Below are 20,707 nucleotides of genomic sequence, written 5' to 3'. Positions count from 1 at the left end.
GGTCAACACCGTGCTACGAGAGTTCCTGCGCGAGAACTGGGATATATTTGCCTGGCACCCTTCTGATATGCCAGGAATCCCATGCAGATTGGCCGAACACAGCCTCAATATATTGAAGGAATATAAACCGGTCAAACAAACACTGCGGCGCTTTTCCGAACCCAAACGCCAAGCTATGGGGGAGGAGCTAGCCAAGCTAATCGAGGCCGGATTCATTAGGGAAATAAAACACCCGGACTGGCTAGCAAACTTGGTGATGGTGCCAAAGAAGGATAAATCCTGGCGCCTGTGCGTCGATTTCAAGGACCTCAATAAGGCCTGCCCTAAGGATCCCTTCCCCTCCCCCGCATCGACCAGATCATTGATGCTACCGCGGGACACGACTCACTGTGCGTCCTCGACGCATATTCTGGATACCATCAAATCAAAATGAAGGAGTCAGATCAAGCCGCAACGGCATTCATTACCCCATATGGGCTATTCTGCTTCAACACCATGCCCTTCGGGCTCAAAAACGCCGGGGCCACCTACCAACGCATGATTCAAACATGCCTGGAGAAACAGATCGGCAAGACAGTTGAAGCATACGTGGACGACGTCGTCATCAAAACTAGGCACGTCGAGTCACTAATAGACGATTTACATCTCACATTCGACAACCTCCGTGCATATGACATCAAGCTCAATCCGGAAAAGTGTGTATTCGGCGTCCCCGCTGGAAAACTGCTGGGCTTCATCGTTTCCAATAGAGGAATTGAAGCAAATCCAGCCAAAATCCGAGCTTTGTCACAATTGGCTACGCCAACGGAGCTCAAACAGGTCCAAAAACTCGCCGGATGCGTGGCAGCTTTAAGCCGCTTTATCTCCAGATTGGGAGAAAAGGCATTGCCACTCTATTGCCTTCTCTGGTGCACCGATCACTTCGAGTGGATGGATGCGGCAACGGCCGGACTGGAAGAAATAAAAGCCCTTCTAGCAAGCAACCCAATCCTGGCCGCGCCGAACGTCGGCAAACCCATGTTATTATACATATCGGCAACACACCAGGTGGTGAGCACCGTGCTCGTCGTTGAGCGAGAGCAGGACGGACACAAATTCCCGCTTCAGAAGCCGGTATACTACGTATCCACTGTCCTCACACCATGCAAATCCCGGTACCCTCATTATCAAAAGATAGCATACGCGGTCTTCATGGCATCCCGGAAGCTACGACACTACTTCCAGAAGTGTTCGATCACAGTGGCTTCCGAAGTACCACTCAATGACATAATAAACAACTGCGATGCTACGGGCCGGATTGCCAAATGGGCCATCTAGCTCCTTCCATTCGACATAACATACAAATCGCGTCGAGCCATTAAATCCCAAGTACCGGCTGACTTCGTTGCCGAATGGACAGAGGCCGAACTCCCTAAAGAGTACGGCACATATTCCAACTGGGTTATGTATTTCGATGGTTCCAAAATGCTGGCAGGGTTAGGAGCGGACATCGTTTTAATGTCCCCCACTAGAGACATAGTCCAGTACGTACTCCAAATATTATACACAGACTCCAATAACCCAGCCGAATACGAGGCCTTATTGCATGGTCTTCGGATGGCTGTCTCCATCGGCATACAACGCCTAGAAGTGCGCGGGGACTCAAACCTCGCAATATCTCAAATAAATGGAGATTTTAATGCCAAAGATCCAAAGATGGCAGCTTACCGTAATGCCGTTCTCAAAATGTCAGCTCAATTCGAGGGGCTCGAGTTCCATCATGTGGCTCGAGAAAGCAATCAAGCGGCAAATGTCCTTGCTCGCATCGGTGCCAAGCGCGACCCCGTCCCACCTAATATCTTTCTGGAAAGGCTTTTTAAGCCTTCTGTGGTGTGGCAAGGGGAGAACGGCAACACCAGTTCGGATCCGACCACATCCCCAGATTCCGAACACACTGACACCATCGGGGGCTCAGCCACCGAAATAACACCGTCGACCCATCTCATCATGACAGTCATTGCCCCATGGACCGAACCCTTCTTGGCCTACCTTAATAGGCAATAACTCCCTGAGGATCAGAATGAGGCTCGCCGCATTGTCCGGCGTTCGAAAGCCTACAAGGTTCACAATGGAGAAGTCTACAAGAAAAGCGCTACCGGAGTACTTCAAAGATGTATCTCTGAGGAAGAAGGGCGGCAGCTCTTGGCTGAAATTCATGCCGGTCTCGGTGGTCACCACGCCGCGGCTCGGGCCCTCATAAGCAAGGCCCTTCCGTACAGGTTTCTATTGGCCAACGGCCCGAGCAGATGCACAGGACCTTGTCCAACGTTGCGTCGGATGTCAGCGTTTCCCCAACCAAAGCCATATGCCACCCACTGCCCTACAAACGATCCCCATCACTTCGCCTTTCGCGGTCTGGGGGCTCGATATGGTCGGACCCCTTAAAGGAGGAAGCCATAAGAAAAAGTATATACTGGTCATGGTGGATAAATTCACTAAGTGGATAGAGGCCAAACAAGTTAAAACGGCCGAGGCCGGGCCAGTGATAGAATTCATATCCGGCGTTGTGCACCGTTATGGTGTTCCACACAACATTATCACCGATAACGGCTCCAATTTCGTAGCCGATGAGGTGAAAACCTGGTGTGCTAATCTGGGCATTAAGCTCGATTACGCCTCTGTCTATCACCCGCAAACAAACGGTCAAGTCGAACGGGCCAATGGTCTTATTATGAGCGGCATTAAACCCAGACTAGTGCGGTCTTTGAAAGAATCAGACAAGCACTGGGTTGAGGAGCTCGACTCCGTACTCTGGGGGCTGCGGACTACGCCCAACCGCACTACTGGATATACACCTTTTTTCATGATATACGGCGCGGAGGCTGTGTTGCCCTGTGATATTATTCATGACTCACCTCGAGTGCGCATGTACGAAGAGAGAGAGGCCGAGCTTGATCGGCAGGACAACCTAGATGCCCTGGAGGAGGAGCGCGATGTTGCAAAAGCCCGTTCCGCATTTTATCAACAACAGGCCCGCAGATATCAAAGCAGAGAAGTATGGGCCAAGACTTATAATGTTGGCGAGCTCATCCTACGCTTGCCGGAGAAGAAAAAGGACAAACTCAAGCCCAAATGGGAGGGTCCCTTCATCATTGACGAAGTTCTCACTGGAGGAACGTACCGCCTGCGTGATGCATCAGACAATCGCCTAGAGCCGAACCCCTGGAACGCGGCCAGACTCAGAAGATTCTATGCCTAGCGCCGAACTATTTGTTCATGTCCTTCTCCCTTTTGTTTCCATTATTTTTCTCTCTTTTCGTCTTTTCCTTGTTTTCTAGCCTGAAAGCTTTTGCGCGGCTAAACCGTGCACCTGTGACGTACACATCCTTGAACATGTACGTCCACTATGCCTGGGGGCTTCCCGGACGGAAGCTTATTATTATTTTCCGAGCATCAAGCTCATCACATATGCGTTTTTCCCATATGTACCTTTTCTTCGCCATTATATGCATCGATATGACTTAAGTTTTGGCCAAGCTGGGTTGCCTGGCTCCTGTGTTTATGCCCCACGTTCCCGTTAGTTCGGCTAGGGCATAAAGGGAGCACCTCTGCGATTGTTACTGTCGGGTCATCCGGATGTGTACCTCAGACTGGGTGAGGCCGAAAGCTAGCGTTCTTAAGGGAATATTCGGTCGGTGGATTAAAAATGTTTTTGCATTCATCCCATTGAGAACCCCCAGATGTTACGTATACTGTGATTTTTTCAATCACAGTTCGAACATGCATTTAACGCATGCGCACCCAGGGAAAGGAACCCTTAACAGAACTATTCTCTTTGGAAGATGTTTCTTACAATCATAATGTAATATAACATAACTAGCCGGATACAACTTGTCTGTTCAAGCAACCATGACCCCTACCCCTGGTTTCCACGCATACCCCGGTCTATTTTACCACTCAGGTATTCGGAAACACTCCGCACCATCGGGTCCAGAGGTCAAAGCGAAAAGGTCTGACATGACAATCATTTTACAATTTAGCTAGAGTTACATATGTCAAGGAAAGTACATAGTCACTTGGACTAAAACAATTCCTCCTCTATACCGTCCAGCAGGCTGTCTAACTTACAATCCTGCTGGGAATACTTGGCGGCTACTTCTACTTGGTCATATACCAAATTAATGGGAACTTCTTTTCCATCTGACCCTATAGGTCCGACCCGGGCCATACAATTCGGATCATGCTTGGTATACCGTGTTTTCACCATGGCCCAGGCCTCTCGTGCACCCTCCCGGCAGGCCGATATTTTCCATAATCTGAAATGCCGCCACGCTCCCTTGAATAGTTGTACAAGCTCCTCCATACTTCCTGGAGGGGAGGCGGATGTCCATAAGGCCTTGGCAACACTTCGCATCGCATGCGGAGCTTGCTCATGCATTTGCGACAGCTCTTGCAGCAGATCGCTCGACGATCCGGACATCTCCTCTTCAGGACGGCCCATCAGCATACCTACAAACATAACTCTATCAGTTCCTTTCATCTCCGAATTATTCGAAGGTAAGTTTGACCACATACTGAATATGCCACCTCGCAGCCTTTTATTTTCCTTCACAGAGTCAGCCAGCTGGGCCCGCACATCTTTCAGTTCTTCGCCCAGTTGGGTATTGGAATCCTAGAGCTTGTTTTTCTCCTCCCTGACTCGGGTCAGCACACGTTCGCCCATGGCGAGTAGTCTTTTGGATTCTTTCTCTCCCGCTTGAGCGACTTTCAGTTGCTCCTCCAGTTGATCTAACGATCCTGTCATGAGATAAGCAACAGTATTAGCATTGCTGGCATATAGTTATCATTCCTCGATGGAGGGGAATATTACCAGGTGACATCTTCTTGGATTTCTCCAGTTCGGCGGTAACAACAGTTAGTTGTGTCCGACACCTTTCTAGCTCTCGAGACAATAGGTTGTTCTTCTCTGTAAGCACCTGGTTGTACAATGATCCTTAAATCAGTTGTATCAACTGATTCAAGTCTCGGGGGCTACTGGTATATAATTATCATATTGGGACAATGTAAACTTACCTGCACATCTTTTAAATGTTGATTCTGGCTCTGGTAAGCCCATCTCGAGCAGCTCGGATGTATGCATCAGCCGAGTTGAAGGCATTGAATGCCTCTTTTGTAAATTTGGGGTCTCGTAAAACGGCCCTCCGGCGCCGATGATTCATGGCGCTCTCCACTTCCGAGTTCGTGACGGATACATCATCCGAATCCTCTGCCGAAGGACAATCCGGCCCCGCTCCCGTATCAGCCCCTGTCCTTGCGGCGGGATCTGGATCCTGGCTGTTGGGAGTATGACCGGCCGGACCCCCGGACATAGTCCGGCGAACTCTTTTCCTAATACAGGACAAATGAAAAAGTCACAGTTAGATGTGACTGCCAACGGGCATATTTACAAATCCATACCTCTTCGATGAAGGCTCGGTCGTGCCTTCATTTGCCTTCCTCTTCGAAGGCTTGCTCGGCGTGGGGGGCGCTCTCTTTGAAGTAGCCTCTGGGGTAGCATGGCGCACCAAACGCCTCCCCTTTGAGCACGAGATAGTGCGGTGGGTGAGGCAGAACGGGGAAACACTTTCAGAGGAGATGTCTCCTGATTACTTACGTGTGAAGCAGGGAGAAGACCGGGATAGTCGGCGGTGATGGCCACTTTCGTGCCATCATAGCTCGCCTGGTAAAACACCGCATCCTCGAGCACCATGAATATATCCGGATCCTCTTCGAATCCGGGGTCAAGGTCCCGGTTGTGGCCCTCTGGCTGCGGGGCGGGGCTGTGAAGCCCCTCGGAGATCTTTCGCCATTGCTGTTATAAATGGACGGATTAATATTCACTGAAAGTGGCTCAGGGATTGGAGTAAGTAGAGCAGAGGGGTTGGGACTTACCCAACTAGGAGGATTGTACATGGAAAATCCATCTCTGCGCTTGATATGAAGAAATTCCTCTTCCTCCCCTTTGAACAGTTCGGCCAATATTTTGGCCAGAGCGGCGGGGGTGTCCGGACCCTTCCGGCCGCAGCGGGAGGAGTCATCCTCCCCATTGTAGTGCCACATGGGAAGCCCTCTGTATTGGAGTGGCTGAACCGCCCGTATGGAAGTCGCCATTACCTCGACTATAGATAATCCGGACTGGGCGGGCGTCCTGATCTTGCTCATGAGTTGACGAACTTCCGCACTATCTTCCTCCTCGAGGCTCCAAGGGCGCCAACTATGGCATTTCTTCAAAGGAACGCTTGTGAACTCGGGAAGACCCCTCCGAACTGGGTCAGGAAGTGCGACGTCCTCGATATAGAACCATTCGGAAGGCCATTCTTTGGATGGTTTCTTTGGTGTGCCGGACAGGTGTCCGGTCTCGGCGATGCGCCATATTTCGGCTCCGCCCACTTCAAATATTGATCCCTCATGGTTGTGCGGGACGAGATAGAATAACTTTCTCCACAATTCAAAATGGGCCTCACAACCCAGGAATAGCTCGCAAAGAGCGACGTAACCCGCGATATGCAGGATGGAGGCAGGAGTGAAGTTATGCAGTTGGAGGCCATAATACTCCAGAAGCCCTCGGAGGAACGGATGAATTGGAAATCTGACGCCTCTTAGCAAGTAGGGAACGAAGCACACTCGTTCCCCCCCAGATGGGTTGGGGAAATTCTCCGCCTGGGCCCCGCCATTGAAGGAGGTCAATCCTGCCCGAACAGGGACCAGATCCGTGGGGGGAAGAAATCTCTGTGTTTGCAGCTTCACTAGCTGACCATGGGATACGGAACATTTCTCCCAATCGCCTTTTTCTGGGACGCAGGGATGAGAGGAAGAGCTAGGAGCGCTAGCCATGTTGGAGTGGTCTTTCCTAGCAAGCTCTGTGGATTTTTCCGCGTGGTGCTAAATGGATCTGAGATCCAATCTCTTTAAATAGACACTCCTCCTTACATGGCCGGGGTGTTATGTGTAAAAACACCCTGACCTCTCGCATTTGCTCGACACGTGGAAGCTGAAGTTGTTGATACGCAGAAGCCGAGGGGTACGCCATTAAATGGAAAGCCAAATACATCACTTTGAAGTCATCGGAGGAGGAACCAGCCTTGCAATGCCGAAGACAATCTACGCGCCGGACACCTCGTCATTGAAGTCTGGTTCGGGGGCTACTGTGGGGGTCCTGGACTAAGGGGTCCTCAGGCGTCCGACCTGATAGCCATGGGCCGGACTGATGGGCTGTGAAGATACAAAGACCGAAGACTCTACCCATGTCTGGATGGGACTCTCCTTGGCGTGAAAGGCAAGCTTGGCGACCAAATATGAAGATTCCTTTCTCTGTAACCAACTTTATGTAACCCTAGTTCCCTCCGATGTCTATATAAACCGGAGGGCTAGGTCTGTAGAGGCAAATAATCATAATCGTAGTCATACAGGCTAGACTTCTAGGGTTTTAGCCATTACGATCTTGTGGTAGATCAACTCTTGTAATACTCATATTCATCAAGACCAATCAAGCAGGAAGTAGGGTATTACCTCCATAGAGAGGGCCCGAACCTGGGTAAACATTGTGAACCCCGTCTCCTGTTACCACCGACCTTAGACGCACAGTTTGGGACCCCCTACCCGAGATCCGCCGGTTTTGACACCGACAGCAGGCTATAATGCAGGGAGGACTAGTGGTGCCAAAAGTTCCTCCAATTGTTGCATATCGGGCCCTCCACCTACTGAGTTAGCTCAATTGCCATCTGATAGATTTAAGCCAAGAGAAAGAGTGAGCCCACTGCCATCATTGTCAGCAACTTCGGGATTAACAACATCCAAAGGGCCAAGCAGATCATTGAGCTCAATGAAGTCCTCTGGTTGCACCTGCATGTCAACTCGGGCCCGAGGCATAGCCAAGTGGCCCCAGCCCTCATCCTCAGGTTCCATAACCATGACATCAACATCTTCATTATCTTGTTGAACCAGGTGTGCTGCAACAGGTCCCACTAGCATATTGTTCTGATTAGGGTGGTGAAACTATTCTGGTGGTCTTGGGTGGGGATTGCCATCTGCTGGAACTGGGTCTTCATCTGGTGGGGGCTCCCCTGCTGGCATATCTTGGAAGATAACCACAGGACGGGTCCAAGACTGACCACTAAGGTTGTTGGCCCCGGAGACCACAATACTGGCTGGAACATCTCTGAGGGCATCAATCTTGACCTTTACAGCGACAGCAGCGTCAGAGGATTTGACTATGTCCCAACTTGCAGCTCACCAAAACTGGATGTGGCATTGAATAATTCTTGAAAAGGTCTGAGGTCACCTGGGAATCCCACCAAGAGAAGCCAAACATCTCTGTGGAGGGAGAATTTTTTTCCAGTTCATCCCCTCATTGTGCTTCTGGAAGACAAAGTGGACATCGTCATGCTGATGAGGCCCAGAACTAACAAGCAAACCACGATCTGCAGCACTGCGAAGACGCACAAAAGCCTGACCAAAGGGGCATCTAGTGATAGAAACCACCCCAATCCTTTTTGACTGAAGAAATTCCTGAAGGATCTCTCTAACATTGACGAACGCAACCTCACCGACCGGCATTGGGATGATGGTGACTATGGCAAGGTCTTCATTTGTCGGCGTGAGTTTACCATGGATGACGCGGTGGCGAGCCGGCCGGCCTTCAACCTCAATGGCTGGACATCCCGCAGGAAGGAAGGGCACAGGGTCGGAGGGAAAGGTACCATTGCCGGCGATGAGGTAGCAGGGGAGGAGAGGATTGTTGGCGGAGGAGTGGAGAGCTATAGCAGTGAAGGATTTGGGCGGTGGGAATGCGAGGCGGCAGGGGCGGTAATGCGGGTGGCAGGCTGATTTGACTGGACCGCGGGTTGCGTGACCCTCTGAGAGTGGGGTCAGGGTGGGGTGCGAGGCAGTTGTCATGGTCATTGCCCAAAACCGAGTTGAGAGACTGATTTGTTGCCCCGATCTCGGAAGCCGGAGCGTTCAGCGTGCCACCAAAACGGCAAGTGGCCTGAATGTGGCCCAGACGCTTACAACCGCGGCATCAGATTCTGTTATTGCAACTGGGTCGTAAGTGATGACGGGAAAGACAGCGAACACAGAAGTTGGGCCCTCGTCCTCCAGCTTGAATGGGCCTAGGCCCAGACATTTGAAATGCTGAAAAACCCGCCTTAGTAACTGCAATATTATTGGGTGGAGTTAAGACGGGAGAAATGGCAGGCACTGACTGCGCTAGGCGCTCTGAAGCGGAAAGAACAGCCGGATTACGGTCACGAACCGCATGAACTGAGGAATCTGGGCGCTGAAAGATGCGTGGGGTTTGAACAACAGCAGCATATGATCTACGATCACTTGAGTGATCGACAAGAGTCCATTCCTGATCTAGTTCCTTAAGATAGAGTTGATATTCCTTTCGAAAGTCAGGTCCACCTCGACCCCAAAGAAAGAAACCCACGCTGAAAAGCTCATTTACATAATTCCCCCCTTTGATAATCGCAAAACCCACATCCTTAGATGAGACACTGAATTTGAAGGACCAATTTTGGAGGCAGGATACTTTGAAACGGGACGCATGTCCACCGAAGCAGGATTAAAGGATGAGACTGACCGATTCATTGTTGATGCGAAGTTTAGATCTGCTGATTTCCGTGACGATGAAGAATTCTCTAAGGCTACCACCCTCCAGATGGTTGACAGGAACCCCAAACTGTTTCCAGATGTAGGCCTCGAACGCCAGGCCTGGCTCGAACTTGAGATCCGAGAGCGCCATGCCAAGGAGAGAGAGTGGACACCGCGGCCGGGGCGGCCAACGGCGGGGTTTGGTGGCTGCCGGGCCGGAGTGGCCGGCGGCAGGGCTATGCGGCAGGGCTCGCCGACTAGATATTTTTTTTGGAGAAGGAGGATAATTTTTGCTAGACGCACTATGAATATGTTCTTCGCTTCATCGAATGATCGATTTATCTCCGGGGTACCTTTCTTCGTGCCAAGTTGCAGTCACCTTTTTGACGATTCAATCCATGCTGAAGCAACCGTCGCGTACTGCTTTTCAATGACAAGTGACAGCACATCCCTACACGATGCACAGAGATGCTTTTTTACTCACAGCCAAGTTCCAAATCATTTTCTCTCCATGAACTCTGAGTCCGCATCACCTAATCGGTTGTATATATTCCTGGCGTGTGCAGTTTTCTTGGACCTTTGAACCATCTACTCCAGGAAAAATATGCTACCTTCATTGTAGTAGTCGCGGTATACGTTTGTATAAGTTTACTTTATCGATTCGGATATGAACAGATGACTACAGTGGATATATACCTGACGATAGATATGCATGTTTACCACTGTAGGTTTTGTGGGAATGCTGTCAAGGATCTCATGAAGATCTGCGGGCATGCACGCACGTTGCCCGACTCGACTTCCATCAGGCACATAAAAAGGTGTCACTAGACAACTGATTAAACACACTTGTATTGACTTCGCTTTAGTTGGTCCGTAAAGATGCACGTAAGTACTTCCTCCGTCCCATAATGTAAGACGCTTTTTGACACTAATGTAGTGTCAAAAAACGTCTTATATTATGGGACGGAGGGAGTATTATTGTATGGAATATATACTGATAGATAGGTCGACGATCGATGTAGAGTAGTACTCGGTAATAATTTGCACACTTTCTTATTCACAGGTCAAGCTATAGCCATAGCATATGGTGCTTTTCAGTTCATGAAGTTTTATATTGCGTAGCTACTAAATTAGGTGTTTTATATAAGGGTTAAAAAAAGGTATTTTGTATAAGGTGCTTTGAACTTGGGATTGAAAACGATAGCTTTGATGTGGTATGGACTTGCAGTATATTGGAATGACAGGCACCAGAGTCTAATATCCCTGTGCATCAATTATTGGTTACCTTTTGCATGGTCAAACTGGGTCACTTGAAATCAGGGAGGTAATTTGGTTTTAAGTGATTTTTTAAAAGCGTGGGCGTAGATCTTTAGACATGATGTAAATCCGGCAAACACGGTTCGTCGACTTCACGTGTCTGTCCTCTTGCCCACCTGGTGTACATTTTTGTTGTGGTTTTGATAGCGACACGATGATTAGTCAATGCCAATGGACAATCCAATTGGTAATTTGGCACGCATGCCACTGGTTTCTTGCTAAACGCTAGGCACCAACTCTCCCCTGTTTTGCTTTCTGTTGGCTTTTCACAATTCACACGCTTGTTCCATTAGTTACATTTGGTGTACTTACTGACTGATGCATGATTTATGAAATAACAGGACCATATGTTAACCAAGTTGGGGTCTCAGCCAAGGTTTTCCTGGGTGTTGTCTCGCCCCTGGTCACGAGGGTCTGAAATGTCGAAATTGAAGGTTCGGTTAGGATTGTTGCACTCGGCATACTAGTGTAAACGGTGATCAAACATAGGGACTTTCTAGGTGAAAACCTTAGATTTGGGACGGATCATGCAACAATGATGCACTAACATCGCCTCCCTAAGACTTCTTCGACAGAAGATCAAAAATAAGTTTGAATTTAGTTTCTTACAATGGATAGACAATAATATGTACTCCCTCCGTAAACTGATATAAGAGTATTTATAGAATATTAAAGTAGTAATCTAAACGCTTTTATATTAATTTACAGAGAGAGTAATAGCATGTGTTCCATACCTAGAGCAGGCATTGGCTGATACTTAGGCCAAACTTTGACCCCTCTGGGTTTTGTACTATATTTTATTTTATTAATATATTTACCATAGAACTATTATTCTACGGTGTTGGGTTCCAAGAAAATGGTGTGCTTGAAGCATTGATAATATTCTCATGGTTAATAAGGCCAACTCCAGTGCACGACCCTAAATAGACGTCTGTTTTGCCCTGTTTTCGTCCGTTTGGGGCGGCAATGGGGTCGCCCATGTCCGCTTGGGGTCGTTGCCATATCGGTGCGCCCAACGCGCGGCCGCACCCTAAATCATGTGCAGGGTGAACGTGATTAAAAAAATCGCAAAAACAAAAAAATGCCGACAAAATTAAAATAAACGCAAACGTAAAAACATAATTAAATATCTCACGACCCCATAATGGCCCCGGTTCCACAGTTCACATAGATTTAACTAAAATAAAAACAAAACAAAAGCGCCGCCCGCGCGCTCCTGCCGTGCCCCTCGATGCCGTGCCCGTGGCCGTCTCCTCACGCGTCGCCGTTGTCATCGTCGTCGCCGGTGAGGTCGATGTAGGGCGGCGGCTTCCAGAGGTGGGCCGGTCCCTGGAAGGCGGGAGGCGCCTGCACCACCTCCCCCCGTGGCGACGGCTCGTGCTCCGGGGACCGCGGCGGCGTGGGGCACAGTTCACGGTCCCCACGGCGTCGGCCATGTCGCTGGCCGTGCACGACCAGCTCCACCGCCGGCCCACCAGATCCGGGTGGAACACGGCGACGGGCTGCTCCTCCAGCACCTCCTCCCTCCTCACCTCCTCCTTGACGTCCAACATCTCCAGCTCGGGGAAGGCGACGTCGCCGGCGACAGAGAGGGCCACCATGGTCTCGAGGCCCTCCCACTGGTGCTCATCGTGCGTGTTCATGGAGCCTTTCATGCCATGTTGAAGGAGCCGGGCCTCCTCCTCTGTCATGCGAAGAGGTGGTGGGGCCGACGGAGAGGGCGAAGGCGACGGCGACAGCGTGATGCCACGCACCCGCGTACGCCCGCGGACATGGGGAGGGCTCGGAGCATGCTCGCGGTGCTCACGTGGCCGCCGCGGCCCCGATGAGGTGTCGGCAAAGAAGGACGCACGCCGCGCGTCGTGCTCGTCCCGCAGCCAAGTGTCCCAGAGGCCGGAGTCGACGGCGTACCTGGGGTCGTAGTACAGGTCGTCTGGCAGGAGGCGGTGGAGGCGTTCGATCTCCTCGCAGCGCGCACGACCGCTCGTCGGGACCGGCGGGATCGGCACCTGGTCCGCGGATAGATGCCAGTTATTAGGGAGATGCACGTTGCTCCAGGGAAGCGTCGTCCTCGTCACCCAATAATGACGGCAAACATCCACGTGGATGTAGTGCCGGTCGCGCTCGCCGTCGGCTGTAAGGGCGATGGAGAATGCGGGAGGCGCGGGGGCCCTCCGTGGGGGTGATGCGGGCTCATCTTTGACGCCGCGGCAGCGGCGGCCCGAGGACGAGCCAGCCTCGCGGTCGTTCGCCCCCTTTGCGGTCGGTGTTCCACCACCCCATGGCTGTCGGTGGCCGACGAGCTCGAGGAAGGGGAAGGGAGAGCTAGGGTTTGGGTGTCGGGTTTTGAGGAGGCCGCGCGACTGGATTGGGAGCATGGACTGCGACCGGTCCATGACTTCCCATTTAAGAAGGACGCCTACCGCGCGCCTGGACGGATGACAGGTGGGGTTGACCGCGCGTGCACATTTATGTTGGGCGGTGGGAGGTAGGTGGTCGTTTGCCACGCGGCCCCAATGCGGACGAGCGGCGCGTCCGTTTGCTGTCCGCCTGGACCCAAAACGGGTGCATGTTTGTGCTTGAAATGAGCTGGGCTGGACAACAAACGGACAAGATGGGTCCAGTGTGTCGCGCGTTAGGCCTTGGTATCTGTCCGTTTTGCCCCAAACGGATGGGGCCGGACGGAATGGGATCGCGCGCTGGAATTGGCCTAACCCTACATCTGCCCTTTGGTTGAAATGAAAGTAAAGGCAAATTTGACAAAATTGACTTATGGACGAAATCAAATCACAGAATGAACTATCCGTGAAACTATTTCACGCGGCTGACCTTTTTGTGTGACGTCCGACACAAAGGCGTCACACTACACTGTGCAACGCCTCACAGATAGGCGCTACACGCCTGGCCAGCGTTGCACCCCAGACTGCCTAAAAATTGTTAAGTCATTGTACAGAGCCTAAGAGCTAGGCGCTGCACTGTATAGTGTGGCGCCTAGCTCTCAGGCACTGCACTAGTGGTTGCACTATAAAATGAAGCAACCACTAGTGCAACGCCTAGAAGCTAGGCGCTACACTGTATAGTTTGGCGCCTAGCTCTCAGGCGCTGCACACTGACTTAGTAATTTTCGGATAACACGGGTGCGACGCTGGCCACGCGTGTAGCGCCTATCTGTGAGGCGTTGCACAGTGTAGTGTGGCGCCTTCGTGTCGGGCGTCACACAAAAAGGTCAAACGGATGAAATAGTTTTACGGACAGTTCATTCTATGATTTGATTTCGTCCATAGGTCAAATTTGTCAATTTTACCGAAAGTAAACAAGCATCTTTCCTGTTGTGAAGTTTTGTCGTCTAGAGAGGTGGAGTTGCGTTTTACAAGGTGTGATCCAGGTTGTTGAGGCACACGCACTACTAGCATAATGGGTAGCAGATTTCCCGCCCATGCAGGACACGTACTGCGACTGTCTGGCTTGTTTTGCCGTTATGTAAGAGCAACTTTAGTAGATCCCGCAAAAATTCGACCGGCAAAACGTGTTTATGGTTTCACGAAGATCGCGTTTGCGGGTTAAAAACATGCGTAGCCGAACAGAACCCGTATCAAAACCTGCATAATTTGAAAAAACACTTTCGCGGAAGAAATTGCACAAACATAGTTCATCACATACTACATAGTTCATGTCATGATCAACAAACTACAAGCATAATTATAGTACATATAATAGAGGGGTCGGATCTGACGGCGGCGAGGTCGCGGCAAATGGACGACGCCGTGGAGGAGTCGGACGCTCAATCCTCCTCGCCGGAGCTGCACAAGTCGACGTACTTCGCCGCCTGCTCCGCGCGGATGCGGCGCCACTCCTCAGCCTTTTCTTTAGCGGAGACGTTGTCGGCGACCGCCTGCCGCCACTCGAGGGCTTCGAGCTCCTCGGCGTGGCGCCAGCGCTCCTCCACCTCGCGCACGCTCCGCTCGGCGACGGCGGCGGCGACGGCGGCGAAGTCCGCGATGTAGTCATCGGGCCCGATGACTCCGCGGCGGCCGAGCGGAGCGGGCTCCTCGGGCTCCTCCTTCACCGGGACGAAGGCGAACGGCGCCGGCAGCTCCGGCTCCTCCTCGTCGTCCGACCACTCCCTCTTCACGGGGAGGAAGCCCGCGTCGGAGGACGAGGAGGATCCGGCGTAGGACCTCGCGAAGGAGAAGGACGCGCGCCGGCGGTCGTACTCCTCCGTCTCGCGGCGGTTGAAGCTCGCCGGCGGCGACATCCCGTGGTTGGTCCACCTCCGGGCGCCGCGCTTCCTCGCGCCGTCCGACCGGACGCACCGCTCGCGCTCCGGGTCACGCTCACGGCCGGATCTGATGCCGGAGCCGCGTCCGGAGCTCCACATTCGCCCCCACATGGCGGCTGGAGGCGGTGCAGGTGGTCGCCGGCGGCGAGAAATTGGGAGAGGGGAAAGGGGAATCGGGTGGCTCGCGGCGGCGGGGGGTAGCGTTTGGACCCGCAAAAGGGTCGCGGAACCGCAGTTATACTGCTCGGGGCGTGCGGTTTGCGGGCTGCGGCAAAAAAATTTACGGGCCGGGCGAGTATGCGGGCTTTGTTCTGGCCGAAAAATTGGGCCGAGCCCGCATACTCGCCGGAATTTTTACGGGCCGGGCGTTTTACGGGGTCTGCTAGAGTTGCTCTAAGCCAATATGAACACCAAGTCTTCATGCATCGCGCAGTTAGGGTTTTTTTTCCGTGTACATCATGCCCTTGCTGAGGCCTCAAAATTTTTATCCTTTCATTGTCTCAAGATACTGTACTTGTATTGTTGTGTGCTGGGAGCAAACGAAGTTCACAAACCGAACTACTTATGCGATCTTATCGCAAGGGTGCATTAATTATTCCCTTTCATCATCCATCTTTGAAAAAAGAATTAAGTTAAGCATATATACTTGTAGAAGCTAGTAGAGTAGTATGGTTTCCTCACGTCGACAAGGACACGTACAAACGGTGGTTGGAGTGCGTACAGTTTTTGCTTGGGAGGGAACAAATGTAGGCTGGGACCTCAGTCGAGAGCTAACAAGACGCCAGAACAAGGAACATGGCTACGGTAGCTTACACGACCCGGCTTCTCCGTTTCTCTCGCCACTTGCACATCCACGAGACGAGCATATGGTCCCTAGCTAGCGGAGAATCGCAGCATTCATTCACTGATCTACGGTTGTAGTGTACGAAGCTAGTCGTGGCGACCCGCCACCGTGAGGATCGTTTATCGTGTGGGCCCAACTAACGAGGCATGCGTGGACTTTTCTTACTTCGAGTACCACCGTAGTCCTAGTGTTTGACTCGCAGGTCGCCGTGCGCTCGCAGCTCCTCTCATCATATGGGCCAGGGGAGCGGCGTGGCCAGCCAGCACCCACAGCGGTCGTCGTCGTCGGTGAGACGTCCCGTCCGTATCTCGGCCGGTCCAGACTTTGAGAAGATTCTCCCAAAAAGGTGAGCGGGCGAGCGGCATGGGGCGTCCGGACGTTATCTCCATGGGCCACACGGCTCCTCTCACATGAGACGGGAGGCTGACCAATGTGTGCTTAGTTTACATGCTAATCATGTTGCCAAAGCTCATTAGCTTAGCCAGCTAGCTAGGAATCTATCATTTCGAGCGAACGAACGAAGGAAGCAATGAAACCTAACGTTAGGCCAGCGCATGACTGCGACCACACGTACACCACCACTTTCGCGTGTGAACATGTCTCTAGCATGAATTTATCTTACATTTTCCTAGAGGCAATGTCTGAATTGCTGCCTTGATTAGTTTAGGTGTTTCTCGTGACGTTTGAGGATCCGCAATGGCGGAGCCAGCATCGGCCCACGCCCCAGGCCGGCCTTGTTTGAATTACAAAGCTACATTGCTTATGTATGCTACAGTCGCTGAAGGATTTCACGGCCACGCCCGAGGCGGCCCGGGCTGCCTGAGACTAACGCCGTCACTGAGGATCCACCTTGTGGACGCCAAAATCATGAGATATAAGGTTTTGCTCTAGGTGGTCTGTCTGCTTTTGAGTTTTATTTTCTGTTGATAGTAGTATGTACGTAAAAGGCAAGATGATTTCAGTTAAATAAAACCGGAGAAGAAGTTCTCTTTCTAAAAAAAAACAAAAGAGTGAGTCGTCTGATCTTGGTCTTCATTTGCACATTGACGAGTTGACCGAACGAGCACCCTGTCAACTACAAATCCTTCCAACATCAACCTTAGCCGTACCACCATTAATGGCAGTTGACTCACGAATTTGTTGCGGCTGTAGCTTAGCTAGTGCGTTGACGAGAAGAGAAGCAGAGCAAAACAAACTATAGGCAACGCGTTGACCTCCATAGAGATTTCGAGTGCATGCATGGGGCCGGGTGCCCACACGATCCGGCGGCTAGCTTAGCTCTAGCAAGGCAGTGCGGAAAGTGTGATACATCCAAAGGGATGGCAAGCAACTGTCCGTAGTGCTGCGGCACATGGAGATAATCATTTAAAGGTAGTCCTATGATAACATTTTAAGTGCACTTTTCTTGTGTGAATCTAGACACAAAATGACCCGTGGCCGGCCCTAGGCTGTGGGGAAGTGGCGGAGGTGTTGCATGTGATGATCGTGTGTTGTTGCTATCACTGATCCGATATGGATCTTCACACGCACCATCAAAACCTCTCCTCCTAGCCCACTAACCACTACGCACTAGCTATAGTACGTCCAGGGCCGGAATGCACGCGCTCGCGCATGCCGTGTGCGATTCCACAACCACGGCTCGTCTACATTTTTTTTTTCTTTTCGAAAAGGGGATCTCCCCGGCCTCTGCATCAGAGTGATGCATACGGCCATCTTATTAATGAAATAAAAGGTTCCAACAAGGTTTCAAAGTCTCCGACTGAAAAGTAGTAAAAAAACAGCTCACACAGAGCTAAAGAGGCTGGACACACAGACTAGCCAAGATAAGACGCCACAACCGGCTGGCTAAAGATAGATATGTAAACTAATGGCCTATCCTATTACATGACCGCCATCCAAACCGGTTGAAAATATCCCGAGCTAGCATCTCCCAGCGGATAGATCCAGTAACCAAATGCTCCCTGGCCTCCATCGGAGTGAGTAGCGACCATGAACGGATCACGGCTGTGGCTCGGAAAATAACCTGCAAAAAGTGAATACGTGATGTTCTGTTAAAAACCAAATCATTTCTGCAAGTCCAGATAGTCCACAACAAAGCACAAACTCCAACACGAATATGTCTCGCTAATTCAGGCTCAATCCGAGTGAGCCATGTCCCAAATAACGTATTGACAGAATTCGGTGGAGTAATATTAAAAGCAATATGAACCGTCTGCCAAAGTACTCTGGCAAACGGGCAATCAAAAAAGAGATGTTTGATCGTCTCGTCCCGATCACAGAAGCTACACCTCGTAGGTCCTGTCCAATTACGCTTAATCAAGTTATCCTTGGTTAAAATAACCTGTTTATGGACAAACCACATAAACACTTTTATTTTCAAGGGAATTTTGACAGCCCAAACATGCTTGGAGGTAGGAATGGGGCTCGAATTAATTACATCAATATACATTGATTTAACCGTGAATACTCCAGACCTAGTCAGTTTCCAGCGTAATTCATCGGGTTGTTGAGAAAGATGGACATCCATTAGTCTCCGAACTAGACGGAGCCAATCTTCCCAACGATTGCCCACTAACGACCGTCTGAACTGAATATTAAGGGGGGTGGATTGAAACACCGTAGCAACGAACACCTCACGTCGTTGAACAATGCGATATAAAGACGGATATTGAATGGCCAAGGGTGTCTCTGTTGGAAATATGCCCTAGAGGCAATAATAAATGGTTATTATTATATTTCTTTGTTCATGGTAATTGTTTATTATTCATGCTATAATTGTATTGTCCGGAAATCGTAATACATGTGTGAATACATAGACCACAACCTGTCCCTAGTAAGCCTCTAGTTGACTAGCTCGTTGATCAATAGATGGTTACGGTTTCCTGACCATGGACATTGGATGTCGTTGATAACGGGATCACATCATTAGGAGAATGATGTGATGGACAAGACCCAATCCTAAGCATAGCATAAAAGATCGTGTAGTTTCGTTTGCTATAGCTTTTCCAATGTCAAGTATCTTTTCCTTAGACCATGAGATCGTGCAACTCCCGGATACCGTAGGAGTGCTTTGGGTGTGCCAAACGTCACAACGTAACTGGGTGACTATAAAGGTGCACTACGGGTATCTCCGAAAGTGTCTGTTGGGTTGGCACGGATCGAGACTGGGATTTGTCACTCCGTGTGACGGAGAGGTATTTCTGGGCCCACTCGGGAATGCATCATCATAATGAGCTCAATGTGACCAAGGCGTTAGTCGCGGGATCATGCATTGCGGTACGAGTAAAGAGACTTGCCGGTAACGAGATTGAACAAGGTATTGGGATACCGACGATCGAATCTCGGGCAAGTAACATACCGATTGACAAAGGGAATTGCATACGGATTGATTGAATCCTCGACACCGTGGTTCATCCGATGAGATCATCGTGGAACATGTGGGAGCCAACATGGGTATCCAGATCCCGCTGTTGGTTATTGACCAGAGAGGCGTCTCGGTCATGTCTGCATGTCTCCCGAACCCGTAGGGTCTACACACTTAAGGTTCGGTGACGCTAGGGTTGTAGAGATATATGTATGCGGAAACCCGAAAGTTGTTCGGAGTCCCGGATGAGATCCCGGACGTCACGAGAGGTTCCAGAATGGTCCGGAGGTGAAGAATTATATATAGGAAGTCAAGTTTCGGCCATCGGAAAAGTTTCGGGGGTTACCGGTATTGTACCGGGACCACCGGAAGGGTCCCGGGGGTCCACCGGGTGGGGCCACCTATCCCGGAGGGCCCCGTGGGCTGAAAGTGGAAGGGAACCAGCCCTTAGTGGGCTGGGGCGCCCCCCTTGGGCCTCCCCCTGCGCCTAGGGTTGGGAACCCTGGGGGGGGGAGCTTCCCCCTTGCCTTGGGGGGCAAGGCACCCCTTCCCCCCCACTTGGCCGCTGCCCCCCCCTTTGGATCTCATCTCCAGGGCCGGCGCCCCCCCAGGGGGCCTACATAAGGGGGGGAGGAAGGGCAGCAACCTACAGCCTTGGGCGCCTCCCTCCTCCCCTGCAACACCTCTCTCTCTCTCTCTCGCAGAAGCTTGGCGAAGCCCTGCCGGAGACCTGCTACATCCACCACCACGCCGTCGTGCTGTTGGATCTCCATCAACCTCTCCTCCCCCTTGCTGGATCAAGAAGGAGGAGACGTCGCTGCACCGTACGTGTGTCGAACGCGGAGGTGCCGTCCGTTCGGCACTCGGTCATCGGTGATTTGGATCACGGCGAGTACGACTCCGTCATCCACGTTCATTGAAACGCTTCCGCTCGCGATCTACAAGGGTATGTAGATGCACTCCTTTCCCTCGTTGCTAGTAGACTCGATGCATCTTGGTGAGCGTAGGAAAATTTTAAATTATGCTACGATTCCCAACAGTCTCGCCGAGCCAAGTATCCTCCCAGAAGCGTGTACTAGCGTCGTTGCCAATAACAACCTTTGTCCTATTAAACAAAGATTATTTGACTTTCATGAGGCCTTTCCAGAAAGGCGAGTCAGTTGGCCTGACTGTGACCTGGGACAAGGACTTTGTCTGTAGGTACTTGCTGCGAAGGATTTGGGCCCACATGGCATGAGTCTCAAAAGAAAGCTTCCACAGCCACTTGCTAAGAAGGCATCTGTTCTTAACT

This window comes from Aegilops tauschii, chromosome 5, assembly GCF_002575655.3.
Source record: "Aegilops tauschii subsp. strangulata cultivar AL8/78 chromosome 5, Aet v6.0, whole genome shotgun sequence".
Lineage (NCBI taxonomy): Eukaryota > Viridiplantae > Streptophyta > Magnoliopsida > Poales > Poaceae > Aegilops > Aegilops tauschii.
Note: the sequence above shows the minus strand (reverse complement) of the source record.